The 8,633-nt window shown below is 32.9% G+C and overlaps 1 long non-coding RNA gene across 1 annotated transcript; it reads left to right on the forward strand.

The window, feature by feature from the left end:
• Nucleotides 1-1,057: 1,057 nt before the first annotated feature.
• On the forward strand, nucleotides 1,058-4,822 carry LOC111716146 (uncharacterized). Its single transcript, XR_002768419.1, has 4 exons — nucleotides 1,058-1,078; nucleotides 2,110-2,193; nucleotides 4,594-4,644; nucleotides 4,700-4,822. It is a non-coding gene; the product is annotated as an uncharacterized LOC111716146 (long non-coding RNA).
• Nucleotides 4,823-8,633: the final 3,811 nt, after the last annotated feature.

An 8,633-nucleotide genomic window follows, 5' to 3' on the forward strand; every position in this document is an offset into this window, starting at 1 on the left:
AATGCAAAAATCGCTTAATCCTTACATTGGTCATGCTTCTACTCCAATTGGCCAGTATTCGTTTTTTGTCTGTTCTGTTATAGTCCATGCAAGTAATCAATAGTCATGCCTATGCCTAGACAACAACTGTTTACAGTGATACCATAGTAAAACGACTTCTAGACTTATAACTTTAAATAGTCCATTAAACATGAGGACACAGCGATTGTGCAGTGTAAATACTAAATAGATCCATTTCACTTAATAAGTGCTCAGATAAGTTACTAGTAAACCTATTGGCTCTGAAACACCATAAAATACACTTATCTATAACTTAAATGTCGTCTTCATATTCCTCAGTTTTAATACTAATGTTATAAATTAATAACAATACAGATAGAACACTAGATGCCGTCTTTTCAAAAATTTGGAGTTTTTCGTTCACAATAACACTGAGGCAGAGGCACAAAGGAGTTACGCGTAAGCTCTCTCTCTGTCTTGTAATTCAACGCTGCCTGTGCGGAACTCCTTTATGCTTCTGCCTCAGGGTTATTGTAATCGAGAAACACTTAAATCTTGAAAAGACGACATCTAGTGTTTTAACTGTTATGTTATTTGTCTATGACTGTAGTGTTTAATATATTTATTGAACAATTTCACAGTTTGTAGCAAAACAATATAAATTTTGTGTTTTTGCAGGGGCGGATACAGGGGGGGGGCGGGGGACATTCGCCCCCTGACAGATTCAGGGAGGGGCGTCGTAGCCCCCCTTGAATTTGGAAGTTTTTGTTCCTGTTTTTTTAGAATAGCTTCTCAATAGCAAGCTTAAGGGAAAGAAACCTTAGTGCAAAACAGGGAAAATATCTGTTTTAATAAACTATGCGTGAAAAGTTTAGTCTTTAGTCATTAATTTTGACTCTTTATGAGTCTTTTAAGTCAAAAAAAATCTTGCCCCACCCCCCTAACTTAAATCCTATGTGTTTGTCTTGTGTGTGTATGTAGGGTAGGGTTTAAACCATGGTAACAAACAACAAACTACGAACCCTGAGCTGTCCTTTTTCTAGTTTTGTAAATCAAAGCTTAGTTCATATCAAGCAAGGTTAGTATTAACATTTATATTTATAGTAATGTTTAAAATATTGGGTTAATTATTAAATTAATTTGAATATAGTAAAAATCCTTAATCTAGACACAGCAAAATTATGCACATTAATTTTATATTATTAATGATTATAATTATACTACTGCAGAGGACATTCTTTCTTTCTTTTCTTTTTTCTTTCTTTTTTCAACTATCATTTTAACAATATGATTCAGCTGAAAACTAAAATTTTTAAGATATGATTCAGCTGAATATTAGAAAATCGTAAGCGACATATATTTAAAAAAATAAAAATAATGATAATGTATTTTAACAATGATGTTAGCAATATAATAATGATAAAAATACATCATCAACCTGCAGAAAGCAACTGGATAGTGTAAAACTATGATATTTCAAACTCAAATTATTTGATCTACCAGTATTGATGAAATATCTAAGGTCTACGACATTGGGCTGCAAAGTTATAAGGATAGGAAAATCAGAGTTTGTGGCAAAGACTCAATTCCTTTTAAGTAACTAGGCTTTTATCTTCTTTTTCAACTGTTAATTGTGGATCTATCAATGAACATCTTCCCTTAGTACAATATAAAACAGAAACAAACAAAAAATCGCAGATTTAATGATATTTTTTCGTGGATCCACTTTTTGAAATCCTGAGCATCCATAAACCTTCCTTGGGATCATGTGAGGTCCCACACAAAATTTTGTTCAGTCGTTCTGACTATTGGATACCGTTTTATGGATCGAAACAGACAAAAAAACAGATAACAGACAAGCAATCATTCCAGTGTTTTTTGGTTACCACTGTAATAATTTACTATAATAATAATAGTAATAATAATGATATTCCTAGAGAAAGATTACACTGATAATAATAATAATACATATAATATTTCTAGATATTGATTACACTGACAATAATAAAAATAAAGATATATTTAAAGAATGATTAAACTGTTAATAATAATACTAAAATGTCCCTAGAGAATGATTACAACAATAATAAGAAATACTAATTTCTCTAGAGAATGCTGTCAATGTCAATGACCCATCAGAGGAAGAGGGAGAAGGAGAAAGCTGCAGCTAGACGAAGGATTGCAAGGATGGAGGTAACTTTAAACCTAGGTTTGTTCGGATTACCAGACTTTAAACCTAGGTTTATTCGAAGTACCAGACTTTAAACCTAGGTTTATTCGAAGTACAAGACTTTAAACCTAGGTTTATTCGGAGTACCAGACTTTAAACCTATGTTTATTCGGAGTACCAGACTTTAAACCTAGGATTATTCGGAGTACCATACTTTAAGCCTAGGTTTATTCGGAGTACCAGACTTTAAACCTAGGTTTATTTGGAGTACCAGACTTTAAACCTAGGTTTATTAATTATTCACGTAGCTTGCAATACAAACTTCCAAATTGATTGACAGAAAAACTTATAATACCATTTATTTCTTATTTGACAGGTTTTAAATTAAGATTGGTGCATTAATTCTGTTCACTGTTTTATCTACTTTATGCTTTATGTTCGACTAGTTTTTAAACCCAGGTTTTCCCTTAAGTTTTCCCTATACAAGTTTACACACTCAACTATTTAAATCTCTTCTGCTTACGTAACGGCTAACCTTCACGACAAAAAAATAAATAGCTAAATATTTTTTATACCTCTGCCTTGTATCACTGTAAAAACAAACTAAGTATTGTTAAAAAAAAAAAAATGCCTCCGGCGCCCCTTTTTGCACCCCCCCTGGATATATCCTTGCTACGGGCCTGATTTTGGCTTTGTCCATCAATGATTAAATATTTTATTGTTTATAAATGTTAGCATGTCACACCTTTTATTAATTAATTTTAACGGGCATTTAAACATGTAGAAAATATTAAACCAATGCAGAGGCTAGATCATTAGATAAAGCTGATTTTTTAGATTTTTGATTTATCGCCTCTTAAGCGAGGGGGGAGCCATATTCTCCAAAATGTCTCATCAGAGCCACCTCGAAATACTCGTCCATCTAATATTATTTTTTTTCGAATCCTAAAATTTTTTTTTATCCGACCACTTTAGGGGCATATAAACAAATATTACATTTTTGAAAATCAAGAAAAAATTATTTCCATTAAATTAAAGATTTAAAGTTTTATGTCCTTAAGATATTTTACTCTTTCACAAGAATTTTCAAAAATTCTTAGAAACTAGTTTGAGTTCGTAGAACTTTTTTGTTCATTATATAGAATTTTCCTGGATGGTTTCAAGGGAAAACATGGTTTTTCTTATTACATTGTCAATGCACACTATAAAGACTAACCTTTTAACAAGTGTATTTGAGCTTATAAGGGTTACATTTTAGTGTCTGAAACTTTTCAGTTTACATATACCATTTAGTATGAATTTATCTACATGATATAGTACAGTACTGCTAAACCAACAGAATCAAGTTATTATTTATTACTTTGACTTTGCAATATGATAATTGATAATGATATATTCACATTTCTTATTCATTTAAAAAAGCTTGTCAAGGATCAATGGGGGGGGGAAAAGATCCTATTATGTATTAATGTAAACATACTTTTTTACTTCCCCCATCGACTACTCGATCCTTCGTGTAATTGATAATGATAAAACAAAAGCTAAAAAGTACTATTAATAAATAGACATTGTGGATAAAAAAAAACAAGACAAATGGTTTTGGAAATGAAACGATTTTGACAAGAAAAAAATGTCACGAAAAAAGTTCCCGTAAATATTTAATAAGGCCATAATTCTCAGAAAAACTGGTTTGATCCAGAAATTGTAATAAACCTCCCTAGTTAAGCTTGTATATGTATATTTGTATCCTTGGAAGCTTTTCTTGTTGATTAAAAATTTATACTTTTCCCGGATTTTCTGAGTTTTGACTCCGCGGCATTATTTATTCAACTTGATGCACGCGGCCTCGCGCTTATTTGTTAATTTATTCATCCATGTTTGCTTTTGCTTATTTATATACGAGGTCCGACATTTTGACCGCTGACGTCGAAAAAGAATTTCGACCTTCTCCTTGAGCCCAGTTGGGGTATATTTCTGACAGAAACTAAGCTAAGTTGAAATGTTGAAGTAAAGGTGATTTTAACTGACACACAAATATTAAATGTGACATTGAGTATTCCCAAAGCATTCGCATTTGAACATGGAGTCTGGACAAGGAGAACTACAATTTATTACTATTGTATACATCAATGGTTTCCATGGAAGAACAGGGTGTTACGCTAAACATGAACATTAAGAAACTACATAAAGATTGTCTATATATATTTATTAAAATGACAAATTTTAAAAGTTTTTCATATTTTCACTTGTTTCTAATCTTAGAAAAAAATAGTGCCAATTTTTACAGCTCATTCTAAACTTAAGTTTTTAATAAAAGAAGGATCTAAACTTGCAGGTTATAACCACAACCTGACGAAATTTTTTGATGAAACGCACCTTTAATCGTTTTTCGAGATCAGTCCCTTTAATGATTATTCCTTTAGGCGGAAAGAAAGAAAGAAGAGCACGAGGGAACTTCTGAGGAGGAATCGGAGGTAGGAATTTTAAAAGAAAAAAATTGTTAATTTAAAAAAAAAAAATTCTGTTTAGGGCGAAAAAGATTCGTGCACTGAAGAAAACGAGAAGAAATGATGAAACTAAATCATCAATAGTTCAATTCTAATTTGGAAATAAAAAATTTAGAGTCAAAATAAGCTTTTCAAATTCTTTTTATGAAAGAAAGAGAACTTTTTTACATTCACAATAACACCAATCAAAGAGGAACAATGTAAATTTACCGAACAATATTTTTAATCAGTTTTTGTGAATCTATTTATACTAGGCTTTTAGAGCGCTTCGCGCCCACCTTATATTTCAATTGTGATCATGTTCCATTTGTATACATTTAAAACAAAAACAAAACAAAAATTTCGAGGATTTTCAAAATTTTTCAAAATTGAATTTTGTTAAACCTTCCATGGGGTCAGGCAAGGTCCCACAAAAAATGTGGTCCCAATCGGTTCAGCCGTTTTGACGTTTATTGGATTCGAACAAACAGACAAACACCCGGACAAGAATAGTATATAAATAGATAAAGTTGTAATCTCAGTTTGTCTATTTGTTTGTTTGACCCATCATAACTCAGGAGACCAAAGGGAATTTTCTTGGCCTGGTTTTGAAATTCTAAATTGAGTGGGTCAATTTTTAACGGGAAAAATATATAATATCGTAATTTAGACAAGGGGAGGGTATAGTAGTGGGACTAACTATGACCCCCATGGGTCGCGCTGGGTTCCCATGAGCTAACGACTGTACGTACGTGCAACGTTCGGTTAAAGTTTCATCTATTTCTAAAAAAGTGTCTTCAGAGACGACTGTACAGAATTTATTAGTCTTTTTTCCTAGAACCCTACAGATGCACACTTGTAAGTAGTGTTGATCATTTAGTTTTGTTCGTTCTGTACTTACAGAGCACAAGATTTATGTACACTTTACTGTACTGCTGCCAAATTTTAAATGGACCGGTCAGTTAAAACCTTTTCAGTGAGTTTTGGAAGAAATGTTTTTTGCATTAAATTTGCCCCCCCCCCTTAATATTGCTTGTTTGGATTTTGGCTGACAAATATTGAGAAAATATGTAATAAATAAATATATATGTCTGTACTATGAATTATTTTGTCAATTGTTATAAGTATTTATTGTTTTTGTATTCTCTTAAATGGGACTAGGGGGGGTGCACCCACTCTGGCTACGGGCCTGGCCAAAATCACAGGGGAGTGAAGGAATTTTTACCACACCACTATATTAGACACAAAAATAAGTATGAATTGATACATTATGTATCTATAGTCCTGATGTTTCATCATGTCTAATGTCTATAAATCTATAAAATCTTATAAACATAAATTCTCATTTCTTTGCTATCTATTTGATTCATTGTGGATTATGAGACCTGTCCTATACACTGTCTGGCATAATAATAATAAATAAACATGGGCATCGTTAATAGAAATTCGCGCAAGATCATTAAAAAAAAGAAGAGACGTTTTCTCAATAAGCGATCTTTTTCTTCAACAAATTTTCGAACGGAAATGATTTTTAAGGAAGAAAAAGTTATTTTTTAGAAAAGCCCAACCTGTTCAGCCCTAAAAGTATATATAATGGAAATGCACGATACCTTTGATGTATTGTATAGTATTGAATACTAAACAATTACTTAAATTTGTTATATAACAAATATAATTATATATCTATATGCATAGAGCTAAATGAATGATAAACTTGTTTTCCAAAATAAATAAAAATACTAGATCTAAAAACTGAAAATGTCTTGCCCAAGTTTTTTTTTAAATCTTTATAATTAAAGTTTAATTATCGCTACTAAAAAGTTTTCTTTTCAAAGATCGTCTTTTTACAAGCTAGACTGTTGAAGAAACAAAAATTTATGCAACATTATTGATACGACTTTGGAATATCGTAGATCCGCTGGTTTACATATATTACGCCACAAGTATGAGTACGCCAAATTATTTCGGGTACATATGAGAAATTGTGAATATTTTCAATATTTCTAAATTAAAATTAAAACATTTTAGATTTCAAGCTGTCGTGCAATTTACCTTAGTTTGACGTATTGTGTTTATCGTAAAATGAATATATTGTTAGTCAAGTTAATTTGTTATGAAATTTATGATATTCGTCTGCATCTTTTCCGGAAAAAGTTCCAGCTCCCTTCAAGAAGGGTACTTTGAACTGTCTCCTTATGATATTATCTTACCTTATTTCTGAGTAAATCTGACCAGGTAGACTAGCTGTTCCTTCCTCCTTCCTCTCCACTCCTATCTGAACTTAATTTTCGGTAAATTCATACTGCAAGAAGAGGGCTGACAAGAATCCCACTGCCGAAAAGCTGCTTAAGCCTGAGAATAGTAGAGTGAAGGAATTCTTCTGATACACTGGAATGAGGCCCAGGTGTCTTGCAGGAGGGAGGGAACCCCCGGACGCCATGAGTCTCCACTATGCAGTCACGAGCCTCCCAGATTTGCTAGGCAGACGGAGCCTCCACTATACAGACCAAGCCTCCGCTATGCAGACCGAGCCTCAACTATACAGACCAAGCCTCCGCTATGCAGACAGTGCCTCCGCTAAGCAGTAAACGAGCCTCCACCATACAGCACAGCTTTTATAAATCTTGGTTTTTATGTGTAATAAAAAATGTTAAAATTTTTTTTTTGACTTAGTGGCTTAAACTTTTACTAAAGATTAGAGTTATTTATTTATTGTCATGATTAGAAACATATATGGACTAATAAAGTGGTTTATAAGATTCAAACTAAAACTTTAAACATTTCTTACGCAAAAAGATATTTGAGGAAATATTTCTTGAGTAAACTTTGTTTGTTTTGTTGTAATCTTTGATTTAAACAATGCTTCTTTGAAAAATGTTAAGATTTTAATAAATGACACACATTTTCTAGATTTGCCTTTTCGTGTAAAAAATGTTTAGAGTTTTATATAACATTTTATTAGTCATAATTAGGCACTATTTATGATAATTCATGAATATTTCTTTGAGAAGTCTCTCATGCCCCTTTGTCGAAAAAATTTGTTAAAAAATCTTTTATTTAAACTTAAAACACAAGTATAAAAATACCTCCTGTATTACACAGGCACATTTTGCTCATTACTGCATAGCTAAGGCTCGGTCTACCTAACAAATCTAGGAGGCTCGTGCCTTCATAGCGGAGGCTCATGGCGTCCGGGGGTTCCCTCCCTCCTTGCAGACAGGAAACATCACACTTGTTGCTCCCAGTCATTTGTAAGCCCGGATTGGATACCCCGAGGTGCCTATATCTAGTAACCATAGACTCTTCCTGCTTGTCCACCGTCTGCAGTGTACACCTTTCCTCTCTTCATCATCATTCACTTGGATCAATCCATTTAAAGCTTCTTTCTTGTTGAGTAGCCGATGCGAGAGTTGTAGACAGTCGCCCCTCTGTCCTCCTTCATACGTCAGGTGGTCATAACTGCATAACCAGGATTTTGTTGAGTGCGGGAATCGACATAAGTGTACACCACTTACTGGCTGCGGGCAAATGCAGCTTAACTTTAATGATCTAATGATAACTGCATGGTGTTATACACTAGCCACCCCATCCGACAAATCTCAAAGATAGATATAAAGAACAAAGAGGTTTTGTCTGACATTGTTTTGTCTCTGTTTTATTCAAGTCCTTGCTCAAAGTTCTAGATTAATCTACAAGGTCCTCTCAGCTTTCGTTCATTTTTGTATCCAAAGTATAGACGTCGACGAGACCAACAAACTGGTCAAGGGCGGATTTTTTTAGGGAGGTCATTCAGTGAAATACTTAGTTCTGTATGTTTTTGTTAAATTTTAAAAATAAATAATAACTTGCTTACTTACTTACTTACTATTTGCTTCATAACAACGCATAAAATACATAAAACTGCCTAAACGTTGTCTTCCTTTTCCACAAATTCTTACCTATGAATTTTAAGTTTGGTCAAGAATAAACTTTTTTGC

The sequence above is a fragment of the Eurytemora carolleeae genome, unplaced genomic scaffold (genome assembly GCF_000591075.1).
Source record: "Eurytemora carolleeae unplaced genomic scaffold, Eaff_2.0 scaffold1973, whole genome shotgun sequence".
NCBI lineage: Eukaryota > Metazoa > Arthropoda > Copepoda > Calanoida > Temoridae > Eurytemora > Eurytemora carolleeae.